Source organism: Dermacentor silvarum, chromosome 1 (genome assembly GCF_013339745.2).
Source record: "Dermacentor silvarum isolate Dsil-2018 chromosome 1, BIME_Dsil_1.4, whole genome shotgun sequence".
Lineage (NCBI taxonomy): Eukaryota > Metazoa > Arthropoda > Arachnida > Ixodida > Ixodidae > Dermacentor > Dermacentor silvarum.
The window spans coordinates 381,100,072-381,118,063 of NC_051154.1; positions in this window are offsets into that span (position 1 = coordinate 381,100,072).

A 17,992-nucleotide genomic window follows, 5' to 3' on the forward strand; every position below is an offset into this window, starting at 1 on the left:
TTTATTTATTTATTTATTTATTTATTTATTTATTTATTTATTTATTTATTTATTTATTTATTTATTCATTCATTCATTTATTTATTCATTTATTTATTATGCCCTCAAGCTACAGTTGTACATTGCAGAGTCGAGAGACAAAGGTAAATAACACCTAATTGATTGTAGATACAAAATACAAATAAGCAAGAACTTTCCGTAAAGCTTCATTTTGAACACCCTGTATATACATGGTGTTCACCTTTAAGCGTTATGGAATTTTTATAAATCGCCTGTGGTAGGTAGCATAATTCGCATCATTGAGCGGGCTTAGTCTATGAGGCGGACAATAGTAGCACGAGAAATCTAAACGCAGATTCAACTAATTAACAAAAATTCAATGCTTGACTTCTTAATTACTTTACGGCACATATTGCAATTTACGAATTCTAGCCGGTGAGCTTGTCAGGCGTATCCACTTGGAATGAATGTCCAGAATGACACCAGTTTGGAGATATTCGCCAACAAACTCGTGGTAAGAATGCAGTGCTGTTCCACTTACTTTTTTACCAATATGCTGTTTTATACATTGAAGCACAAAAGTAACTGGAACGCCCATGTATTTCGTCCCACACTTTGGGAACATATCGAAACTAGTGTCATCCTGGAAATTCATTTCAAGAGGCTACGTCTTGCAAACTCACCAGCCACAATTCGTAAATTGAACTATGTGTCGCAAAGTAATTAGCTAATAAGTTATTTAGTCAATTTTTGTTAATTAGTTCATCATGTCTTTTGATTTATCATGCTACTAATGTCCGCCTCATTGAATAAACCAGCTCAATGATAAGAATTATGCTACCTGCCACAGGCGATTTTGAAAAATTCTCTAAAACCTAATTTTGAATACCCGGTGTATACATGGTGTTAATTTTTAAGCTTTACCGAATTTTTAGAAAGAGGACGGGCCCTCCGACTCCCCTCCTCCATAAACTCCATCTCAGACAAAATAAACCTTATACTACAACTACTTTGAATAATGAACCGGCGACATACTAAGAAGAAATGTTGCATAGAGTCACTGTCATTTCATAAGGACCCAAAGGTGATATAGCCAGACCAGATCTGTGAAGGTAAAAATTCAGTAGGGAGATCCGGCACCGTAATCTCGTAATGGTCATTTCAAATTTTCTAATGAACTCCATTTGCCGTTACAAGGAAAACTCAGATCGAAAAAATCTGATGTTGACAATGATGATTTGGTGAAGTTAGTTGTAGTAGCAAGTTTTCTAAATCGTCCCAGAGTGACAAAAGCCGATGTTGGTAAAATGGGAATTGCAGGACCATCGAGAGATGCTAGTGCGAATGCATCTGCATATTTATTTAGGACTAAACGTTTTTGCCTTGGCAGGTCTCGTGCAGTATCTATCGGAGAAGCCCACTTCGACGTCGTCTTTTGCTCGCACATAATGTTCACATTCACGCGAGGGGCATTGCTCTCAATATGTTTAGGAATACCAGTATGGTAAATGTTGTCATTGCCACGAGCCTCTGCACAGAGGTACGAGAGTTGTGCACACATAGGTTGTGGAAATGTCGCACTTTCACGGACCATTCGCGCTCGCCCAGATAATATATTGCAGCCAGCTTCTGAGCGCATAACCGTGGAAGAAACTATTATACAAATGCGCTTCCTTCATCGGCAATATGTGAACAACGACGCGAGCTTGGTACTTTTTTTCCGTATAACTGACAAACTTTCCTGCTGTGTCTTAGTTCGTGAGGAAAGAAAAAATGAAGCCCTAGAAAAAACCAAAATAAAGAAAATAGGAAGAAATAGAGAGGAGATACAGGGAATGTATTCTTGCAGGGCCGAGAGGTTTACTGTGCACAAAGTGCAATTCTGAAAAACGCGCGAGGTTCTGCAAGGTACAGTTTTATCCCCGCTGTTGTTTAATATCTTGTTCAGCTCCATTACTTGTCATCAGAATGTAAGCACGTACGTTTACGGTTATATTGCGCTTTTTGGCTTCAGCAAAAGGATATTCAGTCACTTTACGAGTGCTTACAGGAATAATTATGCGAGTTAGAAGCATGGCTGGGCAGTATCCGCTTGTTCGTTAACGTAAATCGCTATTCATTCCGTTAAATGTACACATAAACGATGTAATGACGGTAAGCAGGATCTCAAATTTATTAGTTATTATCTATGATTACATGTAGCCGAACAGTATAAACCAGACTTCCCTGGCATATTCGTAACGGCTTACTCCAGGATCGCTTCAATGAGCTCCACACAAACGTAATTACACCAATGGATGCTTCGCAGTGTGAGGAAAAGGCCGGAGTTGGCATTTTTTAATCATCATTTGGTTTGGTCTTTTTCTGTTCGGCTGCCTGACTTTACTCAAATATTCCTTGCGGAAATCCTAGCTGTTGTCCTAACATTGCGTAATCTAGAGTCTTCCACGACAACCACAAAAATAGTCGCACAATCTTCACCGTTGTGGACCTCTCTTACTGCTCCCGGCGAGTCGCGTATATTAAGAACTTTACACTCACTGGCTCAAAATCATTTGCGGAGTTTACGATTAGTATGAGTACCTGGACGCAGAGGTATACTTTTGAATGAAGCGGCGGAACTATTTGGCCAAGGCTTCCATTGCAGGCCCTGTGTTTATCCTCCTTCCAACGACGGGTTTCATCACGTCTGTCAGGTTTCGAAGATACACACATTTCACATCAAAATTAAATCTAACATCATCCACGGTACTGCAGCACTTACAATTCCCTTGGAGCAGGAAATTTTGCAAAACAAGACAGACAGAAGTGACATTAACAATACTTCGACGTCGAGTAAAGCTATAAAGTAAAGCTATTCCAAACTGTTTCTATTCGATTTCTACAATCAGCATTCAATGATTGGTCAAAATCGTTTCCGCCACGCCAACATCACCTCTCCATCATGCCATCTCATAGATAACCATGAGAACTCCCCAACCAATATGACGTGTACACACCGATTATGTCTGACACTGGCTACTCGGAGCTGCCCGGAGAATAAATTTATTTGAGCATAATGAAAACGGGGGCGGGGCAGTATAACATTGTCGATCCCTTTGGGAACGTATGCGAAATCACTATGACAACTTTTCTTCGCAATGGATACGTCTTAGCGGCATTTTTTAACCAACCGTTGCACCCCGCTGCGATTTTCGACCAGCCACCGCAAGTTAGGCCAGACGAAGCCGCCCAATCGCAGGAGCCGCCCCCCCCCCCCCCCCCCTCTACCGCTTATCTACTTTCACTGCGCTAGCTCGGCCCCATCAAAACATTCTCTATTTGTGCGTGCGCCTCGCCTCTTGTCAGCCACTTAGACAAGAAAAACCTGTCAAGGTAGGCAATGCTAATCACTTTGAAAACAAACAAAAGTAACCTCCCATGCATGCGGAAAGCTTTTAATTCGGCTGTTCAAATAACGCTGTGGGGCACCACCTGATACTTGCGTCCATGGTTACATAAATTTGGCGTCAGGAGTCGTGAATAAAACAACTTAGATTAATTTTACATTTTAAGGACCATGAGACTATAACCGATTTAGTCCATAAATTTGAAATTTCCTGGAGACTAAAGCTTTTAGTTTTGGGAGACACAAAATATTAATAATGAATGATGTTTCGTGTTACATAGCATGAGAGAAAACACAATCGCACACATCGACGATAGTTGTTTAACATCAATGACCCTATTCACTAAAGCTTCCCACCGCATGTGCTTTGGTTCTGCGTAATTTTATTTTATTTTTTTTTTTTTTTGCTAACGCTATTGGATCTCACCGTGGGGTACCGGAGTTGGGGGACGTTGAGGACGGACTTGGAGAAATGCAGGTTTATTTACGTAATTTACAGTATTAGCACAAAGTAAAGAACACTAATAAAGTCATCGACGGTCGGCAGCAAATCGTACGCTGCCGCCCGTGGGAACAAGAACGTCCCTCTCTTCTCTATCTGCCTCTCGCTTTGAACCCCTTCAGTCAGCAGGGGTCACGTCACTTTCAGTCAGTCGTCGAGTCCCCTCAGGGGTCGTCTTTTTCCTCCAATCAGAGGGGCCCGCGTAAGTGGTGTCATATTCGGCTAATGGGGACGCTCCAAGGGCTCCATTGTCCGATGGTTGACTTGCCTCCGGTGTTGCCTCCTCGCCTGGAAGGCACTCAGCTGGCTGGAGGAGACGGGTTGTTCTCGAACGACCTTCCAGAGCTGCAAAACAGCTTGGCTCTGGACCAGGGTCAACTACCTGGAACCGTGCCAGCGTACCGTTGCACTTTCGGGAAGAGTCAAGCAGGGTGGGGGGGGAGACAAAAGCACGAGGTGGGGATAACCGCTTGGACGATACCGATATCACGGTCGACGCGCCCTTGCGCACCAGGATTGACAGGGGACGGCGAGTGGTTAAGCTCGGAGAACTTGACGGATGTCAATTAATGGTCCATATCTAACAACGGCCTCCAAATGTTTGCTGGCGGCTGCGTTATGTGGGTGTTATCATGATTCATTGTACTGGGACTAAACATTCCCACTATTTCGTTCAAACTCCAAACTGTTAAGCAATTTAAGCGTACCCCTTGGTTATAGCTACATGTAGTGGACAAGTGCCAGACCAGTAAGGGGAGAAGAACGAGGCGAACTGGCGCACATATGTCAAAGCTTGCGTCGTTTGGTTCTGTATTTGTCGTCGAATTAGTGGATTGCACCTGCGCTGCTTTAGGTAAGTGATATTGTTGCCACCACCAAATCTCCGAAATATTTCAGACGCACAGCTAGCTCTAGGTGCTTCCTTGTCGAGGAGGCATGATAAAGCAACAGTCGGAACAGTCGGTGCATCGTTCGCATTTGTTGACGAGGTTGCCTACTGTTAATGTCATGTATAGAGAAAAATAACTAGGAGGCTGAGTTCCAAAAAAAAATATTCACTGACGATTACGAGACTCCCTAATGTGAAATTTGGGCGCATCTCTATACGCGTTTTCATTTCGCGTTATATTGACTCGCGCAGGTAATTTGTCTGGTGCGGCACGTTGCAAACGGACCGAAGTGCGGCGCGACTGCCTCGCTGATCGGGAGATCGCGAGAAGCAGCGCGTGGGTGACGCGTGGGCATGATTCACAGCAGCCGCCGCAGAAAGACCTCCGCTCGTGCAGCGCTTTGTTTCCATATATGGTATGGCTGGACGTGCTCGCCGGATGCCATCGGTGAACAGACGACCCGCCCTACTCTGGCACCATCTCGTAGCCATCGTCGCCGCAGAGTCCGTCTTGCGCGCAACTACGCTTCTGTTTCACGCTTGCTCCATACCCTACTCCTCCGCTTTCCGCCTCATGGTTCCGCTGCACCCTCCTCCTCCGTTTGCTCCTCGCGCTCTTTCCGCTATCGCCGTCTTTCTTCCCCTGCTGCGCTCCGTGTTCTCTCTTTATTTCTTCGCTGTGCTCGTTCGCTCGGTTACGCCGAGGGACGACGCCGGCGCAAAACGCATGAACGCACGCCTTAGAACTGTGCTCTAAATGGCTTGAAAATCTGAACGAAACCCGATTGCTGAAAAAGCCAACTTCGCGACTCGCGGAATTCTCATGGTTAGTTGCACAATATTGGATCTACGCGAGCGCCAATAAGTATTTTGGAATGTACAGCGACGCATATATATATATATATATATATAACTAACCATGAGAATTCCGCGAGTCGCGAAGTTGGCTTTTTCAGCAATCGTAGGGTTTCGTGCAACTAACCATGAAAATCACAATGGACTAACTTAACGTTATAGAACCTACCATTTGTGCACATGTTGATCTGTCATATACGAGGATTGAAAAGCGGGTGACTTGGAAGGTATCCAGCGCTTGTCCTGTAATCCTCGTGCAATCCTCGGCAGGCAGGCAGTGCAGGGCAGGGCAGGCAAGGCAGACGGACGGACGGAGGTAGCTCCTGTAAGGAAAGGACTGAAGAATGCGGGCCTATTCAGAAAATGGTGCAATCTAACATAGCGTCTCAAAGCACTCGCTTCGAAGAAGAACGAGCGGAAACTGGCACTGTCGGGGTTTTATAAGCAACTTGTTGCAGCGCGACTTAGCGCACGCGAAATGCAGAGGTGTCTGTGGCCGAATTAAAGGTAGCCCGCTCGTACTTGCTCTCGTGGTATCTCCTGCCACGCAAAGTAAAGCAAAGGCCAAATGACTGTGCGAGAGAGGAACCTACTGCAAAGTGTCCGGCCAAATAATGCTTCATAATAAAAAGCGGAGCCTTCTGGGATGTCACCCGCCGCGTTACCTATCTATAAGTGGCCATGGTACTGTCATGCTGGAGACGCGGGTTCGATTCCCAGCTGCAAAGGCTGTATTTCGGTGAGGGTGGAATGCAAGATCGCCCATGTACCGTGAACCACAAAATTTTACGGAACACGAGATCTGGGAAGAAGTTGAATATCTGCGCAGCCTCTCAAGGCAGCCTAACATTCGCATTTACAGCCTCTACCGGTACATATGTGAACAACATTGTTATGTTCGGTTTCACTGAGTACTGTTACAGGCTGCTAGAAAGTGTACGTTTTCCGAGATTCCGTGGTCCGCAAACATTTGTGGTTGACTATTGACCCTTCTCGCGAAGCAGTTTGTTTTTGAGAAACTAGATGGCGCTTACGGCGGAGCGTCATACGTCTCCTCAGGGACCGCGCACGAATACGAAACCATCACTGCTTTTAAATTGTTTCTGTGAGATCAGCTGCCGGAAATGCAACTGAGTTTTCGCTAACGCACTGTGCTCTAATCATGCTAGATAGAATCATGTGGATTGAAGACGTGTGTAGTAGTTGGTTGCAAAAATAGTGACTGGCATGTTAAGAATGGAATGAATCTCTGTGCCAAGTTCACAGACCGCTGCTGCAACTGTCCGAACGTGTTAGCGGCCCTTCGAGATGTACGGTTTTCCTCGAGGATAGAGAAATTTGCTCATCCGCCAACCTTGTATCGCTAACTTCAAATAAAGGGCTTCATCCCCAGAACGTCGGCAAGAGTGAGTACCACTCGTTAAACAATGACAAAGTGAGTAACGCCGCTTCCTATCATAGTAAGTTTCGCGCACGTTATCTGTACACATCTGTCCCATTGGCAGGAAAACTTACGCCCACTCTATCGCCGACGTATCAAGAATAAGTGAATGGGCGCACACTTAAATATATGCGCGCTATATACGCACAATAAATGACAGACTACACCGATGGCGCACGAATGATCGAAGCTGAATGTTTCGTGACGGTTCACCAGAGTTAGCGGGTTACTAGCGGTTATATATATATATATATATTGGCTACAAGGTATTACAATGTACAAAACAGCTAAGCTCCATGCCTTGCGCGCAGCAAGAACAAATCTATAGGAACTTAGCACGCACGCGAGCGATTAGGTAGAAAATAATCAGGTAGTGGCTGCACCGAGAAACTTCACTGAGTCAGAAACTGACAAGCCGCTGCTTCAAAATATTTGCCAAATAAAGAACACAGAGCAAAACACAATAATCCTGATTCAATTAATGAGCGGAATGTTTCTATAGATTGGTATACATATTTATCCCTGCTTTTAGAACAAGCTCCTTATACGCTGCTCGTGACGTTAGGAGAAAGCTTAATGAGCTTCCAAAGCGCTTTTACATGTTCTCTGAAGTTGTGATCAAAGCTTCGTGTCGTCCACTCTGCTAACGTCTACGATATCTCCCAAAGCAGAGGCTTTCTAAGCCGCGCCTGCGTCATACACTTCCATTGTAAACAAGGAAGTAACGGAGGCAGTTGAGACAAGCAATGGACGCGTCACCACGTGATCAAACATGGCAGGGCCCACGGGATCGCCGCGAAAAGGGTCAATACTTAAACTGAGGTGCACGATAAGAGAAATCCCACGCAGGTGGTCAAAATAACCTGGAGCCTCTCACAATGCCGTCTCTGATAGCCAGTGTGTTGCATATCCTGTGTGTCGATACGACTTTGGACGTACTGGAAGGTGACGTTATTCATTGTTGTTTAAGTGAGTCAAAGTGCACTCGTTAAAAATGAAGATAAACTTGCCCTTTTGGCGATTCGGGCATGGATACATTATGCGGTCGACACTACATACCAATTCCTACAATTTGGCTGAAAATCTGTGGTATGGTAATACCCTGCCATCTTGGTACAGGTGGATTGCAAACTTCACAGGATAAGGCAGCATGGACTAGGAATATTTTTCGGGATATAATTTCATTCTTGCCTGGAAAGCTTTACTTCTTACTTTCATTGATCTGAGCGTGCACGTATGTGCATGCCTGCGTGTGTTTGCATGCGTCAACAATAACACACAGAATACTGATCCCGCCTTTCTCCGAGCACAGGGCTTCACCTCTGTTGTGGTAACTCCGTCGCCATGGCAGACCAGGGACCAGCATCAAACGTTGCAGACGAAAAGAAAAATCCGGCGAGCGGCGTCTCCGGGCGTTTAGGTGCAGAGCCCTCGAGTGCCGGCAAGCTGGTCGCCGTGCCTCCCACAGATGAGCACGTAAACAAGGGGGCTGGCATCGACAGGCCTCCCGTGTACGAACCACCGTTCGTGAAGTCTTGCGTTGGCGGGTCTGCAGCCATAGAGCCTTCGTTCGTCAGTGGGCCTACAATCGATGCGCCGCCATTCCGTATGCCGCAATCAACCCCGACGCGGGAAAAAGACTTCGACGTGAGCAGCTGCCGTTCGCATATGCCAGCCACCTCGCGAATTCAGAAGCGTGATCTGGGTTGGTGGTATCAGCTCGGCTAAATCTACATTCGTAGAAATACAACACCGAAATAGTGTGTGCATGTGATGGCTTTAGCCAATTGGCGCTTTGCATTTGAATGATTAGTGCCACAAAAATAATTACCTCCGATTCTCTAATGCGTTGACCCATGAATACTCTCCCGTGGTTTATACTCACAGATTGCAGAAACTGCTGCTCATCACGTCGCTAAATTTGGACCAGGGTCCGCCACCTTAGCCCAGTAACTACCACGTTTCTCTGCTCAGGTCGAGTTCGTGTGTTCATTCCTAGCCGCAACCGCATCCCGATAGGGGTGGAGTGCAAAGAATGCCTGAGTGCACGTTAAACTAGGTGGTTAAAATTGACTCGGAGCCCCCCCCCCCCCCCTTCCCGCTGTGACGTGCCTCATAATGAGATCGTAGTTTTGGTGCGTAAATATCACAGATTGTTTTTTTATGTATTTGGCCGTGGAATGAATGAATGAATAAACCTTTATTTGAAACAGTGATGTGTCAGTAGAGGTGGGCGAATGGCCTGGATCGCCCACCAGGCCCGGGTGGGTCTGCCGGCACGTTTCGCCACGTTTCAGTATGTTGATCGCTTTGATGGAGGTCCTGCCCTTCATGTAGTTGCGTGCGACTGTTTGAGAGTGGGTAAAGAACACTATGGCATCCTCGCTTGCATGGGAGGCGAGTGTATATGGCGGCCTCATCAGCTGTGTCCGCACGTTTCGCGAGAATTGTCGCCAACACCAGTGTCGTCCCCCTGTAGTCTATGACGCTGATGGCGAAGGCGTTTTGGCCCGGGTACTTGGCTGCGTCCACGTAGCGTGCCTGCGGGTCGTTACGGTGCTTGTGTCTGATGGCGAGCCGTCTGCCTTGAAGGTGTTTGGGATGCATGTTCCGAGGGATTCGATGAAATTGTAGACATTTTCGGAGCTTCGACGCGATCTTTTCCTTACGTTCGCCATCGAGTTCCAGGTTGGTTGCGTATCCTGTGCGTCTGACGACCGCTCGGCCTGTGGTTGTGAGCTTGAGTCTCTCGATCTGGTTGATGAGGTGTGCTTTCGTGGGTTCTTCCCAGGTGTTGTGAGCTCCCATGCGAAGCAATCGGTCAGTAGAAGCGGATGTCGTCAGTCCAAGGGCTAGCTTCGTGGCCCTTCGTTTTAAAAGGTTTAACTTTTATTTCTCCGATGTCTTAAGGTTCAGGTAAGGAGTTCCGTATGTAATACGGCTGTAAATGAGAGCTTGTACCATTCGCAAGGTGTCTATAGTATTTGCAAATCCATTGCCAAATGCGGAGAGCGGGAAGCGGCTCAGTATGTAAACGTTTGGGAGCCGCCATGCCGGTAGTTGTCTTCCGCCTGGAGTAGGTGGTTTGTTGTTCTCGAGCTAGAATTCTTTGCGGATTTCACTCATACTGTCTTTCGTCCTTTGCGATTAGTTCCAAAGTGCTCCGCCAGATGTTCATGACTCACGAAATTCCTGTAAGCATTGGACATGAAGCTGTGTTGTGGTGCCATGAAGCCATCCAGTTTGGCGTCGAGTGTGGCGACCATGCGGCCTAGTGGCTCTACCTTTTCCATGAGTTTAGTTATCACTGTCTGTATTGTTCTGTCTGTTGATGTGATTAGTCTCGTAGCGAAGGTTTCTTCGAAGACTCGAAGTCGTCATTCAACAAGGTCGAGAATCTTCGCTTCATGTGCTTGTAGCCGTTCATCTACCCGATTCATTATTCTGGCTCCTACCTGTTTTAGTAGGCTTTCTTCTACTCTCTTTGCTACTCTGTCCTCGAGTTCTGGCGTGTTGCACACGGCTGCCGGTTGTTGTTGTGTCGTCCCCTGTAGATCCTGTTCTTTATGTTCGAGAGCCCGTATAGTCGCTGTTTCACCCGAACTGCTCGTGTTGCGTGAGGAAGTCGAGGCACTGCTTCCGTTCGCCGCGGCGACGTAAGTGATTCGCGTAACGGAGCGAGACCATGACCGAGTGCGGGATGTAGAGCGCGATCTTAGGATACAGCGAGAGCGTCTCCGGACAGGTTTTTGTCAGGCGAGCGCCCCCGTGAGCTTTCCGAGGTGGTAACCAGCGCGGGGAAGTCTTTGGTGCTCGAGCTCCAGCGATACTCTCGGGCGCGAGCGTTGTCAAGCTGCTGTCTTCTTACTTGGTGGGGGGGGGGGGGGCGTTGTTACGGAGTTTCTTACATTCCCTGCATGCGGTTTCGTGGTCTGCGCCGCAACACTTACACTTTGGGTGACAGTCGAGTGCTTCCGTGACCCGATCGCGCCCGCATGTGTAAGAGTAGTTGGCACTCGGCTGAGGACATATGTCCTGTTGATGTGCACTGGCGCCACAGGTTCTGCAGTATTGGACGGATTTTTGGTAGGGCCTGCATCTGTAGTCCCCGCTCTGGTACGTTACGTAATAAGGGACGTGCTGTCCGTCGAAGGGGAAAACCGAGGCTGTTGAAGATCCTATACATGTGCGCGCTGATAACCGTGTATATTGATTGAGTCGACTCGAAGGCCGGCAACAATCTCCGCGGGACTTGTACCAGGTTCGAGGCCGTAGATCACTACGCGGCACACATCGTCTGGGTGTCGAATGTGGGAATTTACTTGGTAGAAGTTCCGCCGAGTTGCATGGTGTTGATATCCTGCAGTTTGAAAGCTCGTTCCGTACTTGCCGTGCTCGCGATGATCACATTCTCAAGTTTCTGCACTTGTACTCGGACATTATCGTGAAAGTATTGCTGGACCAAACCACTGGATCTTCCGATGGGAAGTGTCACTGCGATGAGTGTGTGCTTCGAGAGGTCAAGTCCTGCTTGAGGGCGGAAGACGATTTGGAAATCGTCAGTAGGGAAGGATCGCATGCTCAGATTTGACGCTGCGCCAGTGGTTGTTGTGCTTGAGGTTTGGGGTCTGGTTTCCGGACTTCTATTGCTCTTTTCTCGGTGAATTTATTGTCTTCTTTTGCTGGTCTGTCTTTACGAGCAACTTGTAGCGTTTGATGTAGGCTTTGCCCGTCGTTTTCCCGTTATACGCGTCGTATGTCCACTGTGTTATGATATCGGTGTTAGCCCCTTTCACCTCCATTTGCGCCGCTTTCAGCTCTTCTTGTAGCGGGTTCGCCATCTGTGTTTCCAGAAAAGCGTGGGCGCTACGCCTCAATACTGGTTATGCGTGATGCACTCCTCCTGCGCGAGCGCTGTGCGCGTGCACCGCGGGCCTGCAGGCACAAGTCGCTGGTCTCCCGCTCGTGCCACGCGTGCCCCCGCGTTAGGGTTATCTTGGAGCGCACGGTCCCAGAATCTTCAGAGTTCGATTAGGCGAGTAAACAGCTACTCAATGCGGCGTGGCTGCTGTCAAACGATGCCTTGCAACTTTAAGAATCCGAGGCTACCAAATTCGCTCCGTTTCCAAGCAATGTTCCGCCCAAAATAGCGAGACAAGCAGAGGACCATCTGAGGTGCGGCTGTGCTCCACGCCCCCCCCCCCCCCCCCCCGTGGAAGATGATACTCTGCCGACTTCGATACAATCGCTACATTGTCACCGCCATTATGTCCTCAACACTCCTCGAGAATGCAGACACCACCCCATGCTAAATTTTACTTTGGGCCGATGCGCATGAACCGACGGAGTCGGCTTTTTTCATTCCTACACCCCTTGCGACGTCTTGTCTAGGCATGTTTCTATCAAGCAATTGTCAAAATGAAGTTGCGACTTTAAAAACAGGACCATTTTACTGCTGACAGCTTGCAATCGTAAAGGAGTGAGACAAAATGGATAGTCTTCTGCATCATTGAATATGTGTGACCGTAATTTTCAATGTGGGAACAATACCGAAAACCGTGCAAAGCTGCCACGTTTTGGTGCCATGGGTCAGAGATTGCAGTTGTGTTCAGAAAGCAGCATAAAGTACACTTTAAGTGGCACGCTTGTTTTTCTCTGATTTCCGGAGCTTAAGACAACAATATAATGGTACATTACGGTGGCCGGACCAGGAGGAAGAGTTGGAGGAAGCACGCGTCACCGGAATGGCGAGTCACTTTCCGGAGTAATGAGAGGGAAGGATGGCAACTTCGCGTGATTCCCGACTGAACGACCCCGCTGTATCACATAGCATCACGGTGCTAGGACAGACAAAAATCGATGGGCCACGAAAGTGACCAAGACAATGGACGCCGCTTTCGCAGCACCGAAAGTTTTCAGCACTATGCGGCAGATTTGGCTGTCACTGCTTGCTTACCTCTCGATTCGACAGTGAACTAAACTGTGGCGCTAAAAATTAAAGATATCGCATTTCGGCCCCTTCGAAATGCAGCCGCCTTGGCCGGGATCGAAGCCACGACCTCGAGCACTGCATCTATAGCCACGGAGCTACGGCGGCCGGGTGAAGGTGCCGCAAACAAATGCAAATCTTGCCGCTTCGCAATGATCGACGCGCGGCACACACAGCACGTCCGCACGAAGCTAAGCGTAATCACGAAATAGCGAAAACGGCCTTGCCGGAACAGCTGAACGAATGAATGAATTCATTTATTTAGAAAAGATAGTGCTGGAAGTCGCTGCAGGGGCAACAGGAAAAAAGGTAAAGCGGGGGGTTGACACCGCCTATATAGTTCTCTGATCGAAACTGCACAGCGCTCACGGGACCAAAAAAGCCACACGTACCCCTCAATTGCGCCACGAAGCATTTTGGGGCGCTTCATGCAAGTTGAGTTTCAGCAATCTCCAATTACAATCTGAATGTAATCGGAGGGCTCTTTTTGGACCATTCGAACAAGACGACTCTTTCTGGAGCAATCTGAAACGATAACCCGAACATGGCACAAGTAACTGATTTTCCGCGTTGCTCTGTTGCTGCACAAGTTATGGGTGTCGAATATGTGAACAAAGGGCGGCTGCAGCAAGTGGGTGGACTGCACCGCGGTGTATCGCCTTGGGGCATTAGCTACAATAGCATGAAGCTAGCAATAGATAAGCAGACGATAACTGTTTACGTAGCGGATAACCACTGCTCTCACCAGGATTATGTGTAATAGCTCGTATTCCTGCCGTTGAAAGAGTACGAACAGAAGATACCATAACACTTCACCAAACTGTAACCAGATTACGAAAATTTACCACAGGTTCACGCGTTAGTTCTTGCAGCTTTATTCAGCAAATAAGGAACTTTCTTCTCGAAGGCTGAGAAGCGGCGAGGCGGGGTATAAGATGGTGGAGCTGCTCAGCTCCAGTAGCCGTCATGCTGGAAATTTCAAGCACTGCCTACTGAAACGATGGGTCGTACTAAAGACGTCCAGTTCCTTGGATTCATTTTAACGCAGCTGCACAGGTGGAGTCTATCCAACTGCGCGCGCGAGGAATTCCTACAGGAAGATAGAGATATTTTCACTTGTCAGACTCAGTTGCCTGTGCATTCTGATGAAACCAACTTTGAATGTTTGCAGTTGATGTGCCTCTGCCTGATCACCATCCTCGCCTTGTCCGTGCTGGCGTTCTTCTTCATCGTATCTCACTACTTCTACCCAGCCGCAACCGTGGCTGGCTTTCGTAGCTGCGGAGACGTCGTTGTCTGGGGAGGGGGCAGCATCAAAGGTAAGCGCTTGGGCCAGACCTCACGCATTGGGTCGGTCACCATGCCTGCTTACGACAACGCCATGGCAGCGCGCAACAAGCATAATCGAAGGGTGTGTTTGTTTCGGGTCGTGTTTATTCGGTATTCGCAGAACTTTAGCCTCCTTCTGAATGACAACGGACCCTGAAAAAATTGATTTTCTGGAAAAGGGATAAAACACCAATGGCCGATTTGCCAGATAACCGCGAAAAACAATGCCCCAGATTCGAAGCAGGCTTTGAAGTATACTCTTAAAAATAAAATTTGTAAATATATAGTAAATGCATGCGTGTACTACATTAATATCTACTTTACTACCTTCTTACTAGTTCTGCACTAGTAAGCGGCTAGTAAAGCTAGTAAGTGCTGCATTTACTATCCAGAAAGCGTTCTGAGTAGTTTTCACTAAGTAACTACTGAGCCACTACTACCTCGTGGAGCCGCGGTCTATTTTGCTGTAATTGCGACAGTATTATACAAAATTTATATAACCTGTAGGGTTGCTCATTCTGTTGGACTAACAGTTGTGTGCGACGTCATAGCAGACATACATGCAGACAGAAGGCTACATAAATTAGTGTACAAAGCTTTCATTATTTATCCAAATACATAGGTGCTTAGCAGTGCAACATGTGCTCCCTAAAACTAAGGCTATTAATACTCTTGAAGTTCCTTTTTGAGTACATGTCGCATAGCGCCCTTGTCGTTGTTCTGTATATGTGCGTTCTTTCGAAGGAAACCGCTAAAAGTACGGACGAGAACAGGAAAAGACGAGACGAGTGCTGTGCTGACTTCTTGCTTATCGTACGTTGCTTCATGTAGTTTTCTAGTGCTTTATTACCCGGAGTGACTGTGCCGTAATGTCCTTGGTTAGCATTACCTATACCAATAATTCTGCTTAATAGATAGCGAAAGGAAGCCGTTTATCTTTTTTATATGTATTATTTTACCATCTTATGCTTTTAAAATACCTTCGACTTAATATTACAATGCAAGCGGCGCTTATAACTGCTTATAAATCGAATGGGCGCCATTGTATTGTTGGTAATGATACTTCAGTTGCGTTAGTAACTGCACTACTGAGGTAATACTGAGTTAGTGCTTTTTGAGCTTCAGCATGTAGTCAAAAGTACTAACTATAATTTTTCTATCTGCACTTACTAAGAAGGTAGTGCTTTTTGTGACAAGTAATGTGTTAGTATTTGGTTAGTGGATATGACGACCTTTTTTTTTTTTCAAGAGTGTAACGTTCGGCGCTAAGTTTGGAGCGAGACCATTCCAATGGCATGATAAAGATCACTCGTCCACGCGTTGATTTTTTGACGGGTTACAACGCCCTAAATCGACAACATGGCTAAGGGCTCATAAGAACAGGGTTAAATGCTTAATCAGGGAAGAATTACCAGAAACTGCCGCTTTTTGAGCAAAGTGACCGTCTGCGGCCATGTATACGGCCGGTCGCTTTGGTCGCGTGACCTCTGCGAGTTACCAGTGTAAATAAGCCGTAAGGGTGACGCCGTAGTTGAAAGTACTCGATTCCTTTTTCATCATATGGTGTTCTGGCAGTTCGCCCGCGTATTGCAAATGGAAAGCACTTGTCGAGCAGAAGTCGCTCCGCGCAACGACTGCGAATGCGCGTGCACTGGAGCTCCAGAATCATGGGCATCTCCGGAACTGGTTTAACACATTCGCTCTCTCACCTCGTTGGTTTGTACTCCAGGCAGTCGATCGACCTGATCATACCACTGGGATTTCACAAGAGCACGCCCAGCTTCTAGTCAAAAAGTACGTTCGTAAAACTTTTAAGACTTGTAGTAGAGCGTAAGGGGAACCTCAGGGGTCAAAATGCGTGCGAATTATTCAATTGAATATATACACTAAATTCTCAGGACATTCACTGCCGTATGGATTATTTTTGAAGGCTTCCAGTGAAATAGACTGCACACAGAGAAACTGGGTTGTAAATTTACGCTTAAAAGAGTTTTGGGAGTTTTGGATGACCGTTGACGCTATCCCGATTAGCATTCAGGCAATATAGCGACACGCCGTATTGCCACCGCGGAAACGTGTCATGTATAAGTTGTGTGCTACAGCCGAGCTCCTCTCTAAACACTAAAGAGAAAGGGACACTAAAGAGAAACAGGAAGTTCAGCTGGAATAAAAGAGGGACCTTCAGGAATGCATGTAGTTATTGCTGGGTGCAAAAATATGAGTAATTCGCAGAGAAATTCGTAAACGAAGATCAAATATCTCTTCCTCAATTTCTCTCACCCCAGATTTGGCACTGAAGCAGTGTCGTCACAGATTTCATTGCCCTCAGCGAATCGGAATGCGCCATGATACGTCACCGCTTGCATAAACGGTCGAGGCGCTGGCTACATCATGGCTGCATGGCCGCTGCGTTTGCGTTCGCTGCAATGGATACCATTGCTGCCGCTGACCGTTGCAACGAAGAGCTCGCCAGGGATGCAGGACTGCATTTCAGCGATATTCACTGAAACGGAGCGCGAAATGATCCTCCGTGCTCGAGCGGTAGGTGTTTCCGCGTGCGATGGCTGTGAGCCGCCGGCCGCGCCGGCGGAAAGCAGAGCTTCGTTTTCGTCGACGGAAGGTGTGTGTCCGGTCCGCCAGGCGACAATGTTCCCGACAGAACAAGCGTAGAACGTTGCGCACGTACTCGGTATGGTTATTTCGTGGCTTTATTTAATGACATTCAGCACTCACCGAGCCGCCAGTTTGCTGCTGCAGGGGCACCGGTAGGGGGTTTAATAAAGGCCGCATTGAGGGAACAGCTGCTCGAGAAGGGACTGGCCTCTGGGGCACGCCAAGATGCTTTCCGAGGATAGGATTATACACATAATCCGAGGGCGACAAATGCAGAGAGCACACCATCGCTTTCTCTGGCTCTTTTGCCGTTTTATCATCGGCAGAGCACTGAGCCATTGCGAACGCCGGGGAGCCGGGGCTAACCGCGCGGCACCACATGAAAGGACACAATCGAGTCAACACTGCCGCTGCCCCTGAGCAAGCACCTTAGGCCATTTATGCAGCCCGCAACATTACACACATGAGGCATTTTCTGGCTGTTTCCCTCGAAGTCAACTTTTTTCGAGCCACGCAACAGGCAACCAAACACTGTAGAGCGGAACAGGCGCGCGCGATGATGCATGGACCAAAAACTAAACTACGAAACAACCACGACCGGATGTATCGCCATGCCATTTTTTCTTATTTATTTTGCGCTAAACTTGTACTTCCTCGCTTGAAACGGTTTAAAAAGTTGGCAAATGCTGTTTATGTACGTTTAGGGCGTATTTCATTTTGCGTTTTATTAACAGCGATAAATCGCTCTCGACGAATCGCGACCGGCCTGCGTTTGTAATCTCCGACGTCACGAACGTTAGTGCGGGAAATTCGAAGGGGCGTCAGCACCTATTCTTCAGTTTTTCGCTATTTTCTCGCTTATTAAACATCTGTTCGCCGTAAGAATGATATGACTGTGATTGTGATAGGATAATCTACCATTAAAGCTCAACTTCCGGTTTCTCTTTAGGGTTCCTTTAAAAAAGGTCATCATTTTCTCCAAGTAA